This window comes from Peromyscus eremicus, chromosome 10, assembly GCF_949786415.1.
Source record: "Peromyscus eremicus chromosome 10, PerEre_H2_v1, whole genome shotgun sequence".
NCBI classification, from domain to species: Eukaryota; Metazoa; Chordata; class Mammalia; order Rodentia; family Cricetidae; genus Peromyscus; species Peromyscus eremicus.
Window position 1 is genome coordinate 12,210,672 of NC_081426.1, and position 25,266 is coordinate 12,235,937.

Sequence of the window (25,266 nt, forward strand, 5' to 3'; positions counted from 1 at the left end):
AATCACTATATGAGGTGAGTGAACTCCTCTGTGTGTTGGTATTTAAACTGTGGTCAGATGGTTAAAAAAAGAAATGAAAAGACAGTTTAGTTCATAAACGACGGCCACGAGCAGTCACCTTCTTCTTGTCCTCCCTGGTAGGACGCGACACAGATCTGCTACTACCCACAATAAAAACGGAGGGCTGAGGGTTGTTATTTTAAGACTGCTGTCCTGGGGAAAACAAAACACATTAAATGAGAAAGATGCTTAAAGACAACATGGTGACTTTGTTCCAAAAAAACATTTGGGTCCTTTCTCTGGGAAAGGGGGTTAAAAGGTTGTCAGGGCCTTCTCCGGGGCTCCGGCTGACAGTGAACATGTGTTTCCTCCCTTTCCCCGACTCGCCAGTAGCCAGAACACTGCTTGTTTTCTGCAGAGGTTGTCAAAAACAATTTCAGTCTGGAGACGATGAATGATAAAAGAGGTTTTCAAACAGTTTTTCGCTGTAGCATTCGCAGCCCTAGAGAGGAAGGATTGTATTACAATCTGGGTGCAAAGGGCTATGTTCCCCTGGAAGAACACAGAGCCTCCTTCAACCTGTTTGATGCTTCCCAGTGTCCCAGTGACCTGGAGGACACGGGGCAATAGACTCAATTAAGTGGATGCTCCAGAAAAGCAAGGCGGGGTGGGCACAGCATGTTGAGGGGAACACCCCAAAGGCTCCCCAGCAGCTCTTTTAATCCACTGGCCACATGTCTGGTTCTGTCTTAGAGTCACTTTCAGGGCCAAGGGCAGGACAGACTTCAGAGCTGGGTACAGCAGGAGCAGTGGCAGCCAAAGGCAATCAGTTTCTCAGTGGCCATTCTGCTGCATGTCGATTCTACCTTTTCCAGAGCGGCACAGGATGGTGGCACGCTGGCTCTGTGTCCTTCCCCTCTGTTTATGGGTATCCCAAGCCACCCTTGGGATTTATGCATAGAAAACTCAAAAGGTAAATGAGACAAGGTGTCCACACCTATAACCCCAGTGCTTGGAAGGCTAAGATAAGAAATAAGATCAGAAGTTCAAAGTCATTCTCAGCTGCATAGCAAGTTGGAGGCCAGCCTGGAATCCATGAGATTCTATCAAAAATGGAAAGCATGGCTGGAGATGGGTGGACAGGAGGAGAAAGGAAGGGAGAAGCCAGGTGGTGGGGAGGCCTTTCATCTCAGCATTGAGGAGGCAGAGGCAGAGGCAGAGGCAGATGGATCTCTGAGTTCAAGGACAGCCTGCCTACAGAGTTTCAGGACAGCCAGGGCTACACAGAGAAACTCTGTCTCAAAACAAAACAAAGAAGAAAGAAAGAAAGAAAGAAAGAAAGAAAGAAAGAAAGAAAGAAAGAAAGAAAGAAAGAAAGAAAGAAAGAAAGAAAAGAGAAAGGGGGTGTGGGTGGGTGGGGAAGGAGGGAAGGAAGGGAGAAAAGAAAACAACAGTTTTAGTATTGCCTTTCCATACCATCACTTAAGTGTGCATAGAAAAATGAGGCTCACTGTTTTCTGACAGTCCCACTTTCTCAAGAGGGGAAAAGTAAAAAGCCACAGTCGTTTCAGCTCAGCGTGCACTCCAGGGGCTCCTCCACTTCCTGTTTCATTATTTCATTGACTCCACTTCTGGGAAGCCTTGTAAGGTAAACTTAGAAGATATGAGAACAGTGATAAACTAAGGGGTGATTTGCATTTCAGGCATAAATTTATACTCGTCACTTTCCACATACCCAGGAAGATTCCTTGCAGAGTTACCTTGGCCAAAAGAAGAGCCTGGGAGCATGTATGCAATTTAGTTCGCAAAACCAAAATTTGATTTCTCTGCAGCTTTTCAGGAACTCATCAGTGACATAAATCAAGACTCTGGGTACAGACTCTCTTAAGAAGACTGTGTTAGACTCCTAAACTGGAAAAGAAACACCCAGACAAAAAGTTTCCCAGAACCTAAGGCTGAAAACATGTTTCCACAGACGGTTTTTATTATTATCTTCTTAATGATATACATGGGTGGATTTAAATCTCTTCCCTCTGCTTCCACAGCCAGACTCCATAACATCTCCCAAGCAGTCACTTGTATTTCTTTCTTTATCATTTCTGACAATTCTTAAAATATTTTTAGCTCAGAGTGACAAACATTTCTGCCACTGTAGGAAGATGGAGCTGATGGGTGACAACTGTGTCCAGTCACCCCAAGACCAAGGCAAGAGGAGAGTGACCCCAGGACCAAGGCAAGAGGAGAGGGACCCCAAGACCAAGGCAAGAGGAGAGGGACCCCAAGACCAAGGCAAGAGGAGAGACTGAGGAAGCTGAGTGCTGAAATGGCTTTTGCATCTGATTCTAATTTCTTTCCTAGCTATACAGTGTTATCACCACACAATTCATTTTCTGACTGTAATCAGAAAAGAAGTGTGGATAGCGAATGCCAGGCACTATCCAACAGGTGTAAGGGGTGAGTATGTTTCAAACAACGACCCCAGACCCAGTCCTTAGCTACACTGCTGTTTCCAGTGTTCACTGTCTAAACCAATGACTTGTGTCACGGGCTGATGAATATGACAGCCACAGGGAAGGACAAACTTTCAACGACTAACGTCCTCTTTAAAGTCTGAGCCGATGATCCCACGCCAACGTATTTGGCCAATGTCAGAGCGTTTTGGCTAGGTGGGCTCAATCAACTGTTTCCATCCTATTCTAGTTCATAATCCCTATTCAGCCTAAAGTGCGCTGCAGCCTAATGAATGTGGTAATGGAATCCTTGTGTGTGTTTTTCCACAGCAGGGCGCAGATTAGCATAAGTGTCACATTCTGTGGGCCTGCCCGCTCATTTCTCAGGCGTTGCATATGCCGGGGATTTCTCAACTGGATAATAAGAGGAATATGGTCTACACATGCGGAGCAGGCACCGTGTTTTCTGCAGGCAGTGTGGAATAAATCTCACCTGGAGGTAAGCTATGATAGATTAGCTTTGTACCTTTGCTTTAAAATGCAATATTTCACCCCAAGGATCCTGTAATCTGAGAAAAGAAGGATTGGATTGAATTTCATGCAGAGTTTCAAAACACACTGTCAACTTTGACCATGGGGTTGAGGAATTCTTCACCATTCTCCCAGCTTTTCACACTCATGAGGAGTTCAAAGCTCCACTTGCCAACCAAGATTAGAAAGAACGGAGGTTTTGTTCTCAGAGATGCAAACAGGAGAGGTGGAGAGGCTGAAGAAATTCCCCCTGCTTCCCCTCCACTTCGAGAATCCTCACATAGATGCAAAACGGTGGGGCAAACTTACAGGCAGATTTCGCCCACAGCACTTCTTGCTGTGGTCCTTAGGAAAGCATGTCTTGACTACATACTAAGGATACCATTTAGAAGGTTCCTCAAAATATGGCAATTAAGCATGCACAGCACTTTGCATTTCCAGAGAACTATTGTTGACTTTCAGATTCCAAATTTTACAATAGCCAAGCTACTTGGAATAAACCTGTGTCCATCCACAGGTCTGACACATATTCAAGAAGGAATAATAGCTCTGGTTCATATTTTGAATCTCCCACTTTCTGCTCTGTTAGAGAAATTATATCTAAGACTGAAATAATATTTAGAAATAAAATGTTTGCCAAGCATATGTGACCACTGAGCTGGTCAGTACCTTTAGCACTCAGACATTTCTCACTAATCATCATAACTGAATGCTGAAACTTCATTGTAACCTATAATGGAGTGTCATGAATTGGTTTGAACTGGTTCCAACCTGGGCTGAGAAGGTCTAAGAAAGCCAGTCTCTCTCCTGTGGTGTTGGGACAGGGGAGGGGCCCACAATGGATAAAGCCTTGCAAAAGAAACGTACATACAGCAGCTTCTTACCTCCATATTGACCTGTCTTGATGAGTCAGCTCATAGATGCCACAGAGCTAGCTAATTGACAGCACGTCTGCAGAAGAAGACCATGCTGGAAATTCCCCAAGGCTGGACTGTGGCCCCCACCCTATCTCCAGCTCCTTTTCATGTCATCGCCCATGCCCTCCTACATGATAGAGGGACACTGGGTGGCAGATGTATCTAAACTCCGAGGAAAAGGGCTGTTAAGTCGACCTTGGTAACTTAACTGAAACAGTATATGTGTAAATCCATTGAAAATCCCTGGCCTTTTACAACTCCTGTCCCAATGGAAATCAGATCACAGTTCTGTTTACAAGAGACCACGATCATTTGGATAAAGACCCATGACAGCGTGGCCCAGGATTATTGAAATTTTAGTAACCTAAGCTTTAAAAATATTCTAAAAGCAGAATAACAAGGGAGAGGTAATTGCCATGAGCTAATTACTTATGATAGTTCATATATATAAGTGGTGAACAATCTCTGTAAATGTCAGCTCATGGCACTTTGGCAATCACTTGTAATTTTTATTGTTTAAAGAAATGTCAACATTTCCATTTCCCCCAACTTCACTTAACCTTGGCTCAGCACACAACTGCTCGGGCCACCAGACGAGAGCACTTGGCGCTAGGGTCTCAGAATGCTTCATCCTTTTGAGGATGAGCAAGTCTTGATCTCAATTTAGTTACAATAGTGGTGCTTTTAAAATTAAAAAGCATAGAGTGTGCACAGAATCATTTGAAGGTTAGAATGAAAGGCGGTCCCTGTGTTCAAGACTTGCTAAAGGAGTAGATTGCCATCCACATTTCAGTTAATCCTTTGGTAGGCGTGGGGGAAACATTTGAAAGATTTAGAAATCTGTTTTGTTGGTTTGTTTCTTTTTCTCGTCCTCCTAGCCACTTACAAATAACGACTGTGAAGAAGCAAGCTCCACAGAAGACAGCGTAACTAACTGCAGAAGGAGGCAAAGAAGACTGCTAAAAACCCGCTAGAGCTGGGAGGTGAGGCCCCAGGAAGCCCAGTCTAGCAGCAGAGCGTTTTCTTGGCTCCCTTTCCTCCTCGGGCTTGTCTGCACTTCAGTGAGAGTCAAGTAATTACCTTCCCTCCATCTCCCCTAGGTGTGCACTCCCTGGAGAGTGTATGCAAACAGAAAATGTTCCAGTATTGAAGACGCTAAGGATAGTGACCCACAGGCAAGACCGCAAGACCCTGCTCTGCGCAGGCGCTGAGCAAGGCTGAGGGAGGTCAGGGAGAAGAGGGCTGTGAAGAGGGAGCCAAAGCGTGGAGAGGAGCCAAGGAGCCTGGAATGGCATCCCTGCACTAGAGCCACATTCTGCAAGGCCATATGCAGGGCAGCTAGGGCAGAGGGGTAATGAAGCAGACTGGGGAGGACCACCACAAGAGGACTATCAAGACAGAATGGGGATGTATTTAGGGAGGTAAGGATCAAGGTCCCCGGAGCCCATTCACCTACTGACCTACCCTGTATCCTTGAGCTTCCAATGGGGTGAATTGCCTCATCAATGTCTTCGTTCCTGTTTGTGAGTATTAAACCCTAAAATCAAAATAACCCTCATCCTTAAACTCAACAGCATATTTTGTATGGGGCTTCAAAGGAGGGAAACGTGATCTTATGGAAGAAAGAAAGAAGAAGATGCAGAAAAAGCTGTCAGTAGATTGATTGGGGGGTGGGGAGGGACGACAAACTTTGTACCAGCAAATTCTTACCTGCTGGCACTTCCACAGGGAAAATGTAAAAAGACTGCCTGGAAAGAAAAAAAAAAAAAAAAAGAAAGGCATCAACATTTGCCTGATGGAATCAGACCAAAACCAGAAATATATTGAAGAGCCAAGGGGTACTACATTGAAATATGTAGACTGTAAGATTAATTCAGGACCATGTTCAAGCTACTCTTTAGCATTGTGAATATAAAGTAATATTCCATAAAAACTTTACACTTTTTTTTTAATGGAGTTTAGCTTCTGAAGGGTATTATGTCATACCTAATCCCCTTTGGTTTGAGTCTGGAAGCCTGACTGGGGTGGTGAGGGAATGAAGAAAGGACAGACACACAGACATGGATACAGAAAAGCTGGGTCAGGTGGGCTAAGTGCCCTCTGATGGGGTGGCACCAACTACTGCACAACCTGGAACTTTTGCACATTGATTACGAACAGCACAGGCTGGGGTCGGGGTGGGAGTCAGTCTCGGCAGTAGGTCTTTGGGGGTACACAGGCTCAGGCTCTAATCATCTAGGAAGGGGAAGTGGCCATTGCTGGTTTTTGCACACACAGCCAACATTCACACGCAGACCAGACAAAGGTTTTGCCAGTTCTGAGCCAGACCCATTTGCAGAAGGCTTGGCCACCCATGGGTCTGAGGTCTTGGTTCTTGACATGGCTGGCTCATGTCCAGTGATAAACATGCATTCAATCATAACTTCACTCACTCCCTATAATTTCATTCTCTGGAATGTTGAAGATAAATCCTTTAACATCGCAATATCTTTACAAAATGGGATTCCTTTCCCCTTTAAGAGATCTGTATTGAGTCCAGCTCAGATGAGGCCAATTTTACTCAGGTGTGTAAGAGCCAGAGCTCAGGGAAAACCACCTAATGCCCTGATCTGGAACAAACATAGGGGAAACCCTCAGGAGAACATTAAGTTCCTAAATGATCTTCTTCCACAGCCTCTGATGACAGAATGGTGTAGAAAACCAAAAACTGCTATTCTGATAAAAGAACACAGGGATAAACGACTTCTAACAAGATTCTGCCATACCCATAGATCAGTGCCTTGCTCAGCCATCATCAGAGAAGCCTCCTCCTGCAATAGAGGAGAACAAATAGAGAGACGCGCAGCTGGACAATGTGCAGAGAGTGAGACACCTTTAAGCAGTCCTAAACAGGGCGTCTCCATCACATTCCTCTCCTTGGGGCTCAGGGAATTCTGCAGAGGAGGAGGTGGAGAGATTGTAATAGCCAATGGGGATGGAAGACACCAACGAAACAAAACCTTCCAGACACACATGAACTCACAGAGACAGGGCCAGCATAGGCTAAACCAGCTCCCCGGGGTCCCAGAGAGGAGAAGTAGACAGAGCCCTCACCCCCAGCTCAGAAGCTATTTCCGGTTGATAACCTCTTGCAAACAAAAACTTATTTTTTTCCCAATGGAGTCTCACTGAATGCACTTAAGGGTAGACCCCATGCCCAGCTGTAGATGGCCAACACAAAATGAACTAAACAGAGGTGTTTTGTTTGTTTTTTGTCTTCAGTGCTTTTTCAGGCAATTTTTTTTAATCTTACAGATAATTTGTTTTTATATTATGGTGAGTCCAGTTTTGTTTTTATGGGTTTTCTGTGTGTGCAAATATGCATGTCTTAGTATCTGTGTGTATTTCTTGTGCATTTTTTGGCTCTTTTTCTTCTGTTTTTTTTTTTTTTAATTTTATTATATTTTTAGATGCCTGTATTCTAATGAGAGAGAGAAAGGAAAGGGTGTGAATTTGGGTGGATTGGAAAGTGGGGTGGAGCTGGGAGGGGCTGGGGGAGGGGTTTGGAGGAGCTAGGGGAGGGAAAACCAAAATCAGAAAATACTGTACAAAAAAAAAATCCATTTTCAACTTTTAAAAAAAGCTTCAAAAATTAGCAGTAAAAGACAAAGAAGACAAAACAATACAAAGCTGATTAGAATACAGGCAAGAAGGAACTCTTATGTACCACTGGTGGGAACATGATACTTCAAGAGACTTCAGCTACAATAGAAATCAGTACAGAGTTTCCTCAAAAGGCTGAAACAGTTCTACCATATGGGCCAGCTATAAAACTCCTGGACACTTACCCAAAGGACTCCAAATCAATACATAACAGACACACTCGCACCTAAGGGTTTTCTGTAGCAGCGTGCACAATAGCTAAATTGTGGAGCCACCCTAAGTCTCCAACAACAGAGAACTGGATAAACAAGATCACATATATGCAAACACACACACACACACACACACACACACACACACACACACACACACTGACATTATTTTATTTGTGGGAAAATGGATGCAACTTCAGAAAATCATATTAAGCAAATTAAGACGATTGCAGAAAGACAGATATCATACGTTTTCTCTCACTTGTAATTTTCATATTTTCTATAGATATAAAACTATGTATGTGTTTATGACAAGAAAAGGGAAGTGAAACTGTCTTAGGGACTAAGAGGAGGAGGACTGTGTGGCGGGGATGTGCTCAATGTGCAGTGTATACTTGTACATGTATTTATGTAACAAAACACCATGTGCAATGAATATATATGATGAAAATGGGTTTTTTAAGGCCCCCCCCCAAAAAAAAATGACATGCTAATGAGGAAACAGAAAAAGGGAACTGTCCTGGGCTAGAGAACTGGCTCAGTGATTAGGAGCACTTGTTCTCTCCAAGCACCAGGTTTGATTCCCAGCACCCACATGGAGGCTCACCACTTCCTCAGGCACCAAGCATGCATCTGATGCACAGACATGCATGCGGGCAAAGCACTCATAGGAGTCAAATAAATCAAAAGAAAAAGGAAAGAAAAAGAAAAGGGGAATTCTCATACGCTGTTGGTAGGAATGTAAGTCAACACACCCATTCTGTAAAACAGAGTGAAGGTTTCTCAAAAAAGAAAAATAGAAACACAAAATGACTCAGCAGTAAGTATCACTGCTAGGTGGCATGTATTTTAAGAAATGAAAACTAATATATTGAAAAACATCTGCACACCTCTTTGTAGCACTGTTCACAAAGCTAAGATATGGGGTCAACCTAGGTCTCCAATGACAGATGAATGAAGAGTATGCGTTCATAAACAGAATGGAATATTTTCACCCATGTAAGAAGATGGAATCCTGTCACTTTCAGCAATGTGGCTGAGTCAGAGAACATGTTAGTTACGTCACATAGGCCGACTGCAGAGAAACAGATACTGTGTGTCCTCATTCATATGGCAGGCAAATAAACTGATCTAGACAGAGAGAGCTTTGGAATGGTAGGAATTGAGAGGGGAGAGAAGGGATAGGTAATGGGCACAAAACTACGGCTAAATAGGAAGAAAGGGTTCCAGAATTCTACAGCAGGGTAGATCAGCTATTATTCATTATTTTTATTGTATTTCAAAACAGTGACTATAAAGGATTTTGAGTGTTCCTCTCTCAAGAACAGACAAATATTTGAGATGATGTATATGCCAATGATGTAGAGAACATGGAAGTCTCTTACATTGTTGGTAGGATTGTAAGTTAGCACACCCATTCTGGAAAATAGAGTGGAGATTTCTAAAAAAAGAATAAGAACTACCAAATGATCCAGCATTGATTTAGTCGTTACACATATATACAAGTACTATCAAAATATCATACTATATCTCATAAATAATGTACAATTAATATATGTTAACTTTCAAAACAATATTTGCTGTCTGAGTAATAGAAACAGTAGGTAGTACGTTGGTTTCAGAGGACAAGAAGCTGGTTTACCTTCAAAGGATGAGCAGGGCACGGAGGACAGGAAGCACCACACAGGCAATAACACCTCCTCACCATGTTGGGTCAGGTTGAAGTAGATTAGAATTTCTAATTTATTTATTTTTATTTTATGTGCATTGGTGTTTTGCCATGGGTATCCAATCCCCCAGAACTGGACGTGTGAGCTGCCATGTGGGTGCTGGGAATTGAACCCGGGTCCTCTAGAAGAGCAGTCAGTGCTCTTAACTACTGAGCCATCTCTCCAGCCCAGAAAGTCACTTTTTAATCCTAACTTTCCTACTCACTTCCCTGGGTGCTGCACTTAGCAGGTCTCTGGAGGAAAGGGTACCACCCGTGACTTTCTGCTGGTAACTGAAGACCTCAGACCTGGATGCCCCATGTCCTACTTTCTGTGTTCTGGAGCGGGGCCATATGCAGTCCCTTCAACTCCAGGGGAAACTCCCTTTGAAGTCTGATGAGCCTTCGTTAGTCTTCTTCAAAACACAAAGGAGGCCTCAAGGAAAAGCACCCTGCTTGCTAACACCAGTGTTGACCTCTGCCTATTGCAGGAAAAACTGTAAGACATGAGCTACTAACAACTAACTAACTAACTAACTAACTAACTAACTAACTAACTAGCTAATTAACTGAACGGAGGGCAAAGTAGGACCTGTCAGTATTCACCACTTCTCCTGTGGCTGGGACACACACCTGACAGAAGTGTGGAGAAAGGAAGAAGGGTTAATTTGATTTACAGCTCCAGAGGGAAGGGAAGGCATGGCCAAGGCCTTGGCAATCAGAGCCAGCATAGGCTAACGCTAACCCTGACTCTAACCCTGACCTTCTTCTTGAACCAGGAAGCTGAGGCGCTGACTGGAGCCAGGGCAGATAGAAATTTCGAAGACCTGCCCCATTGGCTTGCTTTTCTCCGATAGCTCTTAATCTCTAATACACTTCTACAACGGTGGTTCTCAACCTTCCTCATGCTGTGGTGACCCCCAACTATAAAATTATTTGTGTTGCTACTTTTGTGCTACGTTATTATCATAATGTAAACTTTTTTTTGGAGCTAGAGGGTTGCTAAAGGGGTCGCGACCCACAGGTTGAAAAAAGCCCTGTTCTGCAGCCTTCAAAACTGTGCGCAAGCTTGGAGACAAGTGTTAAATACAAACCTGTGGGGCATTTCATATCCAGGCCATAACGCTCTCCCGTGGAGCAGCAGAAGCTCCAGCTTCACTCACTGTGGGCCCCCTCTCCATAGCAGCTGACTAGAGCTGGAGCTGTGAAAGACACACTCTTTGCCATACAAACACACTCACCTAGACTTGTCCCTAACATACACCCCCCTTTTACCCAGTCTCATGAAAGACTCCTTTTGTTTCATTTGCATGACACTGTCAGGTTATTGACAAAAAATAACGTTTGCTTCGAGAACGTCTTGGTTAGTGTTCCATTTCAAACGAGATAGCCAAGTTTGGCGGCTGGCCCAATCCACCAAATGGTTGCTGCTTCTTGGCTGGACTCATCCCAGGGGAGGAAACTGCTGTCAGGGGAAGGGAAGGGCACCATGAGTCACTCTCTGAATGGCTTCCCTTTGAAGCCAGTTCTGTCACCCCCAAGATGTACCTTCCAGTCTGAAAGAACAGCAACCTAACTGTGGAGCGTGTTAAGCGACAGCCCGGCTCTGCTCAGCACACTTGATTGCACTTAGTTACTCAGGCTTAATTGTGTTGAGGGGTACAATTTGGAAGGAAAAATAAAAAGGACAAGGCATGCCCATTGCCATCTGTTTTAGCAAGAAATTCTTTCAGCCTGATACAATCAATTACGGCAACTTGGGTTGTACTTCTTTTAAATTGTGGGTACCAGTAAGAACTCTGACCATAATTTTCAACCTTGTCTGACTTTCTGTTTACACACATGCAAGGAAACCTTATCATAACTAATCTGAAGGGCCTGAGCTAGGTGCCAGACAGGGCTTGCCATCACACTTCCTCTGCAAAGCCTGTCAGAGCCACAGCGACACCATCAGCTCAGAATCCTCCAGATTCTTCCCTACAGTCTCTCTCCCCATCACAGTCTTCTTGAAGACACACTTTGAATCCTGTGGGCTCAGGCCACGCAACTCTCCTGTTGAACCAATCCTTTCATGAGATCATCTTAACAGGAACCAATGAGTTGACTTCATCCCCACAGGTCAAAGACATATCTCACCAAACAGCTTATCCCTGCAGAGTAGAATGAGTACCCCAAGAACTTGCCGTGAAATCCCCCTACTTTTCTGTTCTCCATCATGTACCAAAATTACCATGAAGAACGCCCTAAGAATCCATTCCCTTTGAAGTCCACTCTCAGGACTTGACCCCCTTTCTTTCTACTTCTTCTTTAAGTTAGTATGAGTACCTTAACTTTTTTCATTATAATTGTTCTCTAGTCATTCCACAGTATTAAGTAAGATGACCTATATTAAAATGCTATGTAATCTGTATTTTCTAGCAGCATATGACTTTCGCCTACTCAAGGTGCATGCCTTCTGATTCCTGTTTCTCTGTGAGTCAAGATACAGTAAACAGGTCCATATTAACAGAGTGTATCACAGATTGCAGAGCCACGCCTACTGATGGCCCAAGGACCTGGGTAGCTCACCTGGAGGCAGCTGCAATGAGGTTAGAATGTAATCTCTGCAGTTAATCAGCCTGAATAAAAATTCTGACCAGGCAGTGGTGGCACATGCCTTTAAGCTCAGCACTCAGGAGGCAGAGGCAGGTGGATCTCTGTGAGTTCAGTGTCAGCCTCATCTACCAGGGGAGTTCAGGACCGCCAGAGCTGCTATACAGAGAAACCCCGGCTTAGAAAAAAAAAATTCTGGACCTTCCTTCTCCTACTTGTGAATTCAGGGCAATTATTTAGCATTGCTAAGCCTCCGTTTTCTGATTTATAAATTAGAAAAGCATGTCTACCTCATGGGACATTATAAAGATTTAGTGAAAAAGTAACTGTCAACATAGGAAATTTTTGAGGCACAGATGAACTAACCTGTGTTATCACAGGGACCCAATATTGAGAGGAGAAAGTGAATGTGAGGCCCCACCTTTACCCAAGAAGCTATTTGCAATTGATACCAGCTAGAAAAGGAAAAATCAGTATACTCCAGTGGAATATTATTAAGTATATCAACCATACTCCAGAGAAGCCCCATGCTCAGGAGTAGATGGTCAACACAAAACTCACTCCATGCTATTTGTTTTTGGCTGTGTGTGTGTGTGTGTGTGTGTGTGTGTGTGTGTGTGTGTGTGTGTCACTGGGTTTTTTGATTTTCATTTTCGTGATTTTGTGCATTTTTTTTAAGTGAGCCTAAGTTAGGTGGGTAGGGAGGTGGGGAGAATCTAGGAGGAGTTGGGGGAGGTGAGAAACACGATCACAATTTATGAATAAAATTTAATAAAACAAAAACATTTAAAAAATAATAATAGCCTGTGTAATCAATAGAAGACCTGGTACACCATGGTGGGCACTCAAGTGAAACCATGATTCCTACTGTTATCAGAGACAAACATCACAGTTGTCAGCTTGCCCTCATGCCCATTCTTGGTATTTTCATCTCACCAGCCACTGCACTCAGAAAGCAAAGGCCATTCAATATGAGTATGTACTTCTGAGAAGAGTGGGGAGCAAACTTCTCCGCAAGCACTGTGGAGGTAAGCCTCACTATGACCTACTCTTTCAACCACGTGTCAAGACTCTGTCCTGACCCTGGCAGATGCTCCATGGGTACAAAAAAGGCCGGAATGCTGTGTGTGAAAATGTTAACAGTGGGTATCCCAAGAGATGGTATTAAAGGAAAGCCTACCTAGGTTCTACACTTCAAGCAACAGACCCCTTCCCAGCCTAACTTAAGCAGAAAAAGGAATGTGCTGAGTAGATCCCAGAGGATGTGCCTGGACAACAAAGTGGGAGATGGGCAGCTACAAGGCACACTGCTATGTAGGCAAGACCATAGCCAAAATCACACCACAGGACCCAAAGGGAGAAATCCTGCTACCCCTGCAGCCTGACACTGCTTTCTGTGGCTTGCCAGGGCATTGCCAGCTCTAGGCAGACATTGCATGCCTTTGGTTATGGGCATTGGAGAATGAAGGTGTCTGGTCCCACCACCAAGATGAAGTCCTTACTGTCGGCTTCTTGGATCACTCAATGCATGTTCAAACACCTGACCAGTGCGGAATGCCTGCTGGCAGCGACTACACGCCACACCCTCCCTTGATTCCTGGAAACTCTCACACTGTGGGGAACACCCTCAAGTGTGGGAGCTTCAAAAACTGAACAGACCAAAGAATGACAAGTGTTTCTACAGCTCAAGTAAATTTTTTAGCCTCTTGTATAGTCTTTTATCTATAAATTGTATATATACGTACATGAACATACACACGTTATTCTATGATCACATAAAATAACAAGCGTCTGTTGTTTTAAATTACAATCTCTATTTTAAGGTATTTTTAAGCTCATAATCATCATTCAAAACCCACCGAGTCTTTAAAGAGTAAAACAGAAACAGGCAAAGGAGCCGCTGAGCCCAGGGAGCACGGGACATATGTATATTTGGATTTTAAGATGTAGCGAGAAAGAAATGATCAAGAGACAAATTGGAAAGCTATGTTTGACACCTTTTTCCTTCCCCTGAGCTGAGAGCAGGGGGTATCTGATTGCTCCTGCTTCCTCCAATAGTAATCTCATAAAGAGCACAAAGGCCTAGTGTGGCTCTCCTCCCTCGGTATCAGATAACTGTCTCCACTGTATGTGCAGCCCATGCATTCATTTCAGTGCCAGGCTGGCTTTTTACGTCTTTGAAAGGAGCCTTGGACAAACCCACTTTGAGCTTTGCAGTGAGCTTGGCTTTGCAGCCAAAATAAATGAGCGAAGTCTAGAACTTTGTTTTCAGAGTTTGTCAAGTTCTTTCCAGCGAAATATTTCCTCCCGTTCCAGATGTTGTGGTTTTCGTGACTTCAGCTCCTAGTGGCCTACCATGTGAAAATGCCTCATTTGGGAGATTTCATGGGGATGCAGAGGGGGCGGGCACAGCTCATCTGCGCGCAGATGGCCTCAAGGGGTGATTTCGATAAGGGCTGCTTTGACTCTAAGATGAATCATTAAGTAGACACATTAACTTTTCTTTCTTTTTTTTTTCCCTTTTGGTAATGGCACTTATGTAAATTCGATTTATTTTATGTTCTGCATGGACAGAGTGAGGTGAAAAGTGGGATAAGTTGGAAATTATTGTTTCAATCAAAATACTCAGATTATTGGGAAAATGTTCATTTGAAACTTCAGCTATCTGGGGAGTTGTTTTAATTTTCTGTTTCTCTGTGTTAGTCGAACAGTCAAAAGCACAAACACAGCCATTAGACTACAACCAGGCCAGCCACCCAGAGTGATACACCGTAGCCCTGGGAGATGGGTAGAGAATGAACGCACAAGTTTACTACTACAACCAGATTCAACCACTGTATTCCTATGTCAATATTGTCAGCTGATGAGTTTGCAAAATCACTGTTTCCACTGCACGCCCTTGAAAGTTTCAGAGGTCCTGGAACACATACAAATTTAACTTGAGAAGAAGAAATTCACTGAAAGAGGATTGTTGAATTGGTTCAAGGAGCACTTTTTTTTTTTCAAAGTCTGACTTTTTGTACTTTAATATTTCATAGCTTTTAAAGGTAATTTACAGTGCATGTATTTTATAAATGCATATTTACGGCCTGGGAAGACTCAGTGAGTGAAGACTGTTGCTACCGAGCCTGATGACCTGAGTTCAGTCCTAGTGACGTGCATGGGGGAAGGAGGGAGCTGACTCCAGCAAGTTGCCCCCTGACACACACACACTCACAAACTAACAATAAAGTAAACCATTCAAAGTGTGCCTCTGTGCACATGTCTGCTTTGACCTTGCAGATCTCATAATGAATGGTCCCTGTGTGTGTGATGGGGGTGAACCCATCTCTCTGCCCATTCTCATCATCAGACTGAAAAGGCAGTGTTCTTCCAGGAGTCTCTCTCTGGCAGATCACCTGCAAGCCTTTTAGGAGGTGTTGTCTCTGCTCACTCTGACATCTTAATAAATATGGAAATAAGTGCTCCCCACCAAAGCGTCTACTGAGAGCATTTAATGTGGTGTAAAACGAGTCCATTTTCACAGACTTTAAATGGCCTGCTCAGTCCTGACCCTTTCCCCAACCGATGACTTCTCTTTCTCACCAGGTTTTAGTCTCAGGACTCATTCTCTTCATTTCTAGATGACTCAGTTTCCCTTCTGCCCTTGGAGGACTGTGGACAGGAACAGATAGACTGCTGAGAAACACTTGAGCTAACTCATGGAGGGATTCTCAAGTGCTTAGAAGATGGACAGACAGACACTGGGTAGAGATGTGCCATAAAGTCGTGCTGGGCTTTCTGAATTAAATGGGAGAGGTCTGGGTCTTCAAGAAAGAACCGAATAGCCCAGGGAAGCAAGCAGAAGGAGCCACGCTTCATTTACATCTGTCCTCTGCCCTCAACACATTTCCATAAATGCCAGTCAACACCCAATTATCCACATGAGGATTACCCATGTCAGAATTGTCTCCTACTAATTTTTAATCCCCAAATGAATTTCTCCTGTTGCCCAGGGTGTCCTTTCCTGCCAGCCATGAGTATCTGTTTAGAAAGTCAAGCTAATATTGACAATAATATGCATAGGTTCTAATTAAAGGAGTCTGTTGCCAAAGGAGGAAAAAGAAAGAAAGGAACACATGATACCTCCCGAGGCCAAACAGCAGTGATTTGGGGATTATCTGCTGCCGGGGACTCTGCACCGCCACTCCTTGCCACTGGCACGTACGACTGAGAACTGGCTGCCTAACATGTTTTTCAATAACTGCTTCAGGAGCGACGCTGTTGATCAGCAAAGGACTGTTGTCCTAGCACATGTCTAACTTGGTAATTATGGTGTTTTCTTACAACACGCTCTACAGCTGCTATTCTATGGTTCATTTGCCTCTAAAACTTAGGAAATAATTGCTTTCAGTGAGGAGTTTATGAGGGAAAAAAACTAACAATTCCAGTCCAAGCTATTAGACACTGTACGTTTCCAGACAAAAATCAAATCATGACCCAAAGGGGAATTTAGATCTTCTGAAACTGTACCCAGCTACCTTTTTATGAACACATTACTTAACTAATGGAACCAGAACCTTCAATGCCAAATTACCTCAACCATCAACAAAGCAACATTCTGGTGAAAACTCAGAAATTGTCAGCATCGTGCCAGCTGAGAAGCCTCTGATTTGCATCCTTAAATTTTCTGGGTGCTAGAAAAATGAACTGTGCTGCTAACAGAGGGAACCTTGGGTGCTGACACGTGAGAAGCCCAGTAGATCCACCAACAGAGACAGTATGCACCATGCAGAAATGCCAGGCCTTCCCAACTAAACAAGAGAGGTTTGGGGCCTCGTGAAAAGACCAAACAGCCAAGGGCAACCAGAAGGTGCCAGACTTCATTTATACCTCTTGTGCAATCTTTAGAACCCATGCAAGGTTCATACTCTGTTCTGTAGTGCTTATGTTAACTTAAAATTGCTTTTTGCCTCTTAAAATCTTGAGTTAAATGGATGCCCTGAGGTGATGAGCAGCATCCATACCACAGTTCCCTATACCACCTGGTGCCCAACCTCATATACCACCTAAGGGTCTGAGGACAAGCAGTCATAAAGCAGAGCTCTTAAAACACCCTCTTCCAAAGATGTAGCTTCAGGTATCAATTGGAGAGGCTGGGGAGACATCACCAGGCCTCAAGATGCACACAGGCACAATGCCAGTATCATGATTTCCTGACTTTAGCTGTTACCCCTTTTCCTAAGACTGCCTGGGGAACGTGGGAGTCCTGCGTGCAGCTGCACCTGGTCTAAAGCTTATGCACGAGCCTTGAGCTCCTCTTGCCTGTTCCAAGCCCACATTCTCTTTTTCCTTCATCTAGCTGACAACCGGCTCCGACGATCACGAAGCTGAATTGAGGTTTCAACACCCAGATTATGGCCAGGGAACTTCCCTATTATAGCCATAGGATTCCTTCCATTTCCCCAAATCCTACCTACAGAAGTTGTTTTAAAACTTTAAAGACTTGAAGGTCGCCTCATAAACATTTTTGAATTTTTTACACCCTTTGTTTGGCATGAAGACTCTTGAAGCCTTTTTTTTCTAACCACATCCTTAAAAAATAAAATGACTAGACTGATGGCCCAAATAGGCAGCTCCAGACAGATGTCTCCTAGAGACGGGCCCAGCCCGAGTTTCCACTCCTCAGCAGAATCCCTGTTGGGGATGATATCTGTGCCTCCTTCACATCGAAAACCTAGGAGACCTGCCTCTTCTGCTGAATCAGCAAGGGCTGCTGACTAAAAGCTCTATCTAGACTCTTTGTACCCAGCAGAAGGGACACAGGATTCTGTGACACAACCAACCCATACACAGTAGGTACCCAATGAATACTGATGAACTGAATGAGCACATACATTTTTGTGCATATGAATACATACTTACCAAGGATGATGATAAGATATGAAGATGTAGGAGTTAAAGTTGCTTTAAGAGCTTAATTGGTGAGATGATGGTGGCACAAGCTTTTAATCCCAGCACTCGGAAGGCAGAGGCAGGCAGATCTCTGAGTTTGAGGCCAGCCTGGTCTACAAAGTGAGTTCCAGGACAGCCAGGGCTACCCAAAGGAATCCTGTTCAAAAAAAAAAAAAAAAAAAAGCTTTACCTAGCAACTAATCTGTCAACTTAATTGAACACTTACTGCTCTCCGTGGAGCACCTGCTATGCTTCCAGGACCTGCTGTGGCCCCAGAAAACAGAAGCTGGGTAAGATGTGACTTCTAGCTGTGGACAGAAAACTATGCATTTGAAGCAAGTATGATCTGTACAACCCGTGATACCACAAGGGGCTAAATCTAAGCACAAGTTCTGAACTTCAGTAATGGAGCTGCGAAGCACAGTGCTTGGTGGTTCTTGTAAAAATTTGAAGAATGGAAATAAGACAAGCCCAAAAAGGAGGGGAGAACAGTGTTCCCAAAGAGAAACTGTGGAGCACAGTAGAGCTCAAAATGCAGACGGAAACATGGGTGTGGCCGTGGTGTGTGGGAGGGGCTGGCACTACCAAAGGGACCAGCTCAACAAGTCCTCTTCTGCTCTCGGTCACCTTCACCGTATCACAAGATGAACCGACCAGCCAGCTTGGAGGACATTTGCAAAAATATCCATAACAAGTAGATATATAATAATTGCGTTTTTTTTTTAAAGATATGAAATCTAAAATGTACCTGGAAAGAGGAATCATTAACTGTGGACATTCCAATTCCTTGGCTGACAGCAGGAATTATGTTGGCACTTTAAAGTGTACAATACATCAGCTTGAAAATCATGCTGCAGTGGGTCAAAGGATTCCATGCTTACTCGAATATTAAGCACCAAGGAGTAGTTTTTCTCTCAAAATTAAGGCAATAAAATTTCAAACACAAAAAATAAGGCAGAGAGAGTGAGTGCTGATTCACCATCAAATCAAGTAGAACCATCGGGACTGTGGCGTTCTTGGTACGCATACAACCGCAGCAGTCTGTCCTTCCTTGGAAGTGTACAACACGAAGACTAGCTGAACGAATGGCTTCCTTCTGGGATGCTGTGTGCTCAGCTGCGTGTCCCTTCTTGCATGCATTTTTCTATATCCCATTTACCTGAACTATAATTTGATATTAGAAGCAATTACTCTTCCAATTTTTTTTGCCTTGAAACACTGTGTGTCTTTCCCAGCCACTTCCCCTTTCAGTCAGTTATCCTGACTTCCGCTCAATTATTTAATCTCTGAACAAAGCCCCCAACCCCAACCCCAATTGGGTGGCTCTCTGACACCCAGACAACAGAGCTGAACTAGTCCCAATATCTGGGTTCTGAGACAGACTTCAGTGGCTTAGACAATGGAGAAGTTTTGCTCTCATGTTCCAGCATGAGCATCCCAGGGCTGATTGTCATCAGCATAGTGTAGAGCTCTAGGGCACCCTCTGATGGAGCACTGTCATCCTTTCTTTCATTGGGACTTGGAGGCCGAGTCCTGGGTAACATGATGGGATGAGGGGAGTAGAAGATGGTGGAATATGTTTAAGTACTATTTTGAACTATAAGCTTTAGGCTGTTTTCATCTATCTACCCACCTTACAGTCAATAGAGATGTAGGGGAAGAAGTTAAGCTACGCCCCTTCTCCCCTGATATGATTGAGAAGTGATTCATATCAAATCTGCTCATATCTAATTTGTCAGGGTGTCTCATCTAGCTGCAAGAGACTCTGGAAAATATGGGGCTTAGCTAGATAGTCACATATTTCTTACACCTCTAGCCACCATAAATGGAAATATAAAAGAGAATAACTTTCACTGAAGCCATGGAGAGAGTCATAAGATAAAGTAAAATGAAGAAAATAAATAAGCCAACATTTTAAAATAGTATTAAAAATATGAGCAATATGTTCAATATATCACGATCTTTTTTTCTGAAGTAAATATGAGGCTGACATTCAGGGAGCTCTAGAGTCTTGAAAGAGGAGGTCTTCTGGCTCACATGGCTGAGGGTAAAGAGAACAACTAGTGGAGAGAGACTTCCTATGAAGGGCATGGCTAATGGGTTTAGGGAATCTGAGATCTAGACTACTTATTCCAATACTTAGCTTATTCATGAGTCTGGTATCTAAGTGCTTTATTCTTTGGTTTTTAATTCCTTTGCATCATTTTTCAGCTTGTTGTCATTCGTATTTAGGAAATGAAGGGTTGGGAAATATAATATTGGTTAAGTGAAAGGGGCAAATAATTATTACTGGGGCAGATAAGAACAGGGACAAGCCTAAGGTGTTGGCTCAGAAGAAGTGACCGCAGCAAGGGCCAGGAGAATAGAATGCTCTTTGGAATTTTAGGAGAGACTATTTCAAGTTATGTAGGATGGAAGACCAGGTTTATTACTTGTTAAAAACGGACAGAGTGGCTTGAGAGATGGCTCAGTGCTGTGTTAGAGTTTCTACTGCTTTGAAGAAACACCTAGACCAAAAGACAAGTGGGGGAGGAAAGGGTTTATTGGGCTTACACTTCAGCATCGCTGTTCATCACTGAAGGAAGTCAGGACAGGAACTCAAACACACAGGATCTCAGAGGCTCCTGCCTGATGCAGAAGCCATGGAGGGGAGCTGCTTACTGGCTTGCTTCCGCCTGACTTGCTCAGCCCACCTTCTAATAGAACCCAGGACCAGCAGCCCAAGGATGGCACCACCCACCATGGCTTGGTCTGTCCCCCATTGATCACTAAATGAGAAAATGGCTTACAGCTGGATCTCAAAGAGTCATTTCCTCAGCTGAGGCTCCTTCCTCTGATGACTCCAGCTTGTGTCAAGTTGACACACAAAACCACCCAGCACAGTGGCTTAGAGTATGTATGCATGCAGAGGATCCGAGTTTGGCTCCTAGCACCCCAGTTGGGTGGCTCATGACTGCTTATATTTCCAACTGCAAGGGATCAAACAGACACCTATTTTGGCCTCTGAAAGAACCTATACTCATGTGTACATACCCCCACACAAGCACCCATACATATGCATAATTTAAAAATTACAACTGTTTTTAGTTTGATAGAATATCAAGGAACAGTCGTAGTCCACAAAATAAAGGGAGAAGATGCATCTGTGTGCTTATAAAAATGTGCATACTCAGCATGCCTGGAAAGCAGAGCTGGGGGCTTTCTCTTTTTCTCAGCACCCTGTACTCTAATGGTTTTGTGCTTTATTAGGAGCTGCAGCTGACATAAAGCCACTGAAGTCCCTTCTCTGTGGGACTTCTTTCATGTGTACCAGGTGCCAAGATGTTCCTTGTGGTCTTCCTTCAGAAGGAGACCTTACCTCTAGCAATGAGTGATTGCTGCCTCACTGGGACACTGTCTTTCTCTCAGCCAGGAACCATTGTGTGGTTGGCACAGAGGTGCAAAAACATCAGGCCTGGTTGTAGAGTTGATCATGGCACCAGAGTTGAAGTAGGTCCCTAGCAGATTCCCTGTCCTTGCTGATCTTAATGCCTCCAGCTGCCCAGCATTTCTCTCATCCTCTGGGCACTTGCCCACTAGAATCACACACCCAAGAATCCTACCTCAAATTTTGCTTCTGGCAACCCCTGTTACACAGCATGGGAGGAACAGATTCTGTGTAGGTTCTGAAGGGCGCAAGAGAGGGGGCAGGGGGTGTGGGAAAGTCAGATAGAGGTAGCTATAGTTCGTGAGCAGGGCTCTTCGGCAGAGGACCTGTGATGTTAGCAGCAACAGAAGCATCATGTCAGCAAAGCTGTGTCCTCCGTGACCCAGCCTCCACGGGACACACCCTGCCTCATGCCTGGTAGTGCTGTGCGCTTAGCTCCCTGCAGAACCAGAGCTTTTCTTTTGAGGACTATTCCTGCTTCAACTTGTCTGTCCTTTCACAGTCAGAGGAGGTCTCCTGGAGATCCATTTGTTAATCCCTAGGATTAGGCTCACATAAAGAGTGAAAGCACCATTGGGGGAGACTTCCTACAGCTGCCTGCATTGCAAACAAGATTTGCCTGCAGCTAATGGGCATGCCTAGCTCTGACCAAGTGGAGTTAGGGAAACAAGAAAGGAGAGAAGAGAAAGGAAGACTCAGAGAGAGTGGAGAGAGGTGAGAAGCAGGGGGAGGCTATGTCTCTCTGTCTCGTGTCAGGATTGCCTTCTCTGTACTGCAGATGGCGTGGTTTAGTCTTGGTCTTTTAGCACCTTTGATGATCATGCTTTAAGCAGAAGGGGTTGGAGAAACAGTTGGGGAGTGTTCTTGCCATTTGAGAAGGAAACAGAAGCATGGGAGTGACTGTGTGCGTGTGCACATGGACACATAATGGAACGTCTTACTTTGTTTTAATTTTAAAACGAAATAGGGAGAAAAAGCTTTAACTCAAGTTAACACTCTGTCAAATTCTTTTTTGCTTTAAATTAAGGCATTGCTTCATGAGCTTTTGAGGAGGGACTGGGGGCATGAGTGTCAGTGCGGACATGCCAAGTGGAGTTTCTGTGTGAAGCTCCCTTACTTTCTGCAGGAAGGGGCTAGGCCTGGAGTGTCACTGAACTGCAGAACCTGCTGGGATTAAATGAGTCTTTCTGTCTGTCTGCCTGCCTGCCTGCCTGCCTTCCTTCCTTCCTTCCTTCCTTCCTTTTATTTTTTTAAACAAATTCAGACCAGGTAAAATATTTTTGTAGTTGATACAGGTTCAGTTACTTAACAGGCATTCATTGAGAGCATCCTCAGGAGCAAGTGTCCACTTGTCATCTTCCAAAATCACAGGCAAGAGATTGCACTGGGACCTTCTCAACCCTCCATGGCACTGTCAAATCTGTCCACACGCTTGCCTTTCTCGTGACCTGGGTGGAACCATCTGGAGGCCCGGGAGAGCGCACACTCTGCAAGTGCCTGGGAAGCACAGCTGCAGTGGCCCAAGGGGAATGTGACTCCAAACTGCTCGGTGAGGACCTGACTCATCTCACCCTGAGTTTCTACTCCCCAGGGAAGTGTTGCCCCAGTAGGCTTCAACAAAAAGAGGCCACAGCCGGACTCAGAGAACCCAGTTAGTCGACCTCTTCCTTTAAATCCTCCAACGTATTCCTAATGACTTCTGTAAGATCTGTCTTCAAGTCAGCACGCGTCCTCCTGCCTTCTCCTTCTGTCTGTCGCCTTTCACCCCTTGACCGTGGATCGGATTTTCTCTTCACGTGTCTGCGCATGCGTCATTACGCTTAGCCGTTGTAAAAGCTACTGGACAGGATTCCTAAAACACGCCATCTTCCTTTGTCGTGCGTGCAGTGCGTTTGTCTTGTCAAATAATTAGCCCCTGATTTTTTTTTTTAAACTTTCTTATGTTTGGGGTTTATTCTGAATAAAGCAGACTGTTGTCTTGATGTTCATTCTCCTCTTAAGGCAGGTGTCTGAGTTTGCCTTGTACTGCAGTGATCAACACTGTAACTAAAAGCAACTTTGGCAGGGAAGGTGTTTTTTTTTTTTTTTTCCCTCTTCTGGCTCACAGCTTGCAGTCCATCATGAGAAAGTACAAACTGAAGCAGAGGCCATGGCGGGACTCAAGGCTTGCTCAGCTTGCCTTTTTAACCCACCCAGGACCACCTGCGCAGAGGTGGCACCACCCACAATGGGCGGGGCCCTCCATGTCAATCACCCACGTCAATCATGAATCAAGAAATTGCTTTCACAGACTTATTTACAGGCCAAAATGATGGAGACATTTTCTCAGTTGAAGTTCCTTCTTCCCAGATAACCCTAGCTTTTGTTTAACTGACAAGCCCTACCCAGTACATCAGCACACTTACTCTAAACCAATGGTTTTCAACCTTTCTAACACTGCAACCCTTTAATGTTGTGGTGATCCCAAACACAAAATTATTTCATTGCCACTTCATAACTGTAATTTTGCCACTGTTATGAATCGAAATATAAATATCTCATATGCAAGATATCTGATATGTGACTCCCAAAGGGTCCTGACTGACAGGTTAAGGAGTTAATGCTCCTTCATAGGGGCCTTCATAGATGTGACAATTGAGTGGAATTGGTCCCATAGGCTCATAGGGACTGGCACTTTGGGGAGGTGTGGCCTTGTTAAAGTAGATATGTCACTGGGGTTGGGCTTTGAGGTCTCAGAAGTTCAAGGTGTCTGAGTCTCTTGCTGCTGCCTGTAGATCTGAATGTAGAACTCTCAGCTCCTCCAGCACCATGTCTGCCTGTATGCTGCCATGTCCCACCATGACAATAAGGGACTAGACCGCTGAACTATAAGCCAGCCCCAATTAAATGTCTTCCTTTACAAGAGTAGCCATGGCCATGGTGTCTCTTCACACAATGGAACACTGACTAAGACAATAGAGATGACCATTCTTGGATCTTACCGAATACCCAAGCTCTGTCTGTCTCCTCTGAGGTAGAGTTCCCACTGCCCTCGACTGCTTGGCTTTTGTTCATAATGTACCCATAAGTTAAATTAGTCCAAATGTGACTCAGAAAGAGGCAGGCCTCCTTGATTAATCCCAGCTCTAAAATACCACCTATCACTATGGTGTTGGGAAGTCATAGTTTATGTGGAATAACCTCTCTGTTTAGAGAATTCTGAGTTTGGTCTACGCTTGTGGTTTCTCATTATTGGGCAAGAAGTCATAGGGCCATTTTAAAAGGAAACTCCATAGCAATCGTCCTAGGGCCATGTCTTATGGAGCCTCAACCTCCATCTTTACTGTCTATCCCACAACCAAGAAGGTTTCCTAAGCTCACATTCAGACTTCTGGAGCTCCCAAGAACACTCCTTCTTAACTAGTGCTCTATGCGGACGTTCTAGCTGCTCTGGGGCCTGGAAGGCTGTTCTCTGTTTCCCCAGCTCAGGAGGCCACTTTCTGTTTGAGCTCACTTCTTGGTGCTGCAGCAAGGAAGTTTCTCTACAAGGATGGAACAGTGTCCCCATGGTTCAGAGCACATCCTGCTCTTGTAGAGGACCAGAGTTCAGTTCCCAGTACCCACATGGGGCGGCTCACATTGACCTATAGCTCCCTCCAGCTCCAAGGGATCTGACATTCACATGCACAAAATCAAACACAGACAAACACATATACAGATAATTAAAATAAATAAATAAAAACAAAATCTTTTTTTAAATGCCTCACTCTGGGGGGAAACGCATAGCTTGTTTATTGTGCTCCCCATCTCTCGAGGACTAGAGGGATTTTATGTCTATTACCCTATGCTTAAAAATAACTGCCCCATGTATCTG

At 44.2% G+C, this 25,266-nt stretch overlaps 1 long non-coding RNA gene across 1 annotated transcript; it reads left to right on the plus strand.

Moving 5' to 3' along the window:
* Positions 1–2,767: 2,767 nt before the first annotated feature.
* On the plus strand, positions 2,768–23,208 carry LOC131920567 (uncharacterized). The gene is made up of 4 exons (XR_009381708.1): positions 2,768–2,949; positions 4,777–4,881; positions 12,992–13,080; positions 22,709–23,208. It is a non-coding gene; the product is annotated as an uncharacterized LOC131920567 (long non-coding RNA).
* The last annotated feature ends 2,058 nt before the right edge of the window (positions 23,209–25,266 follow it).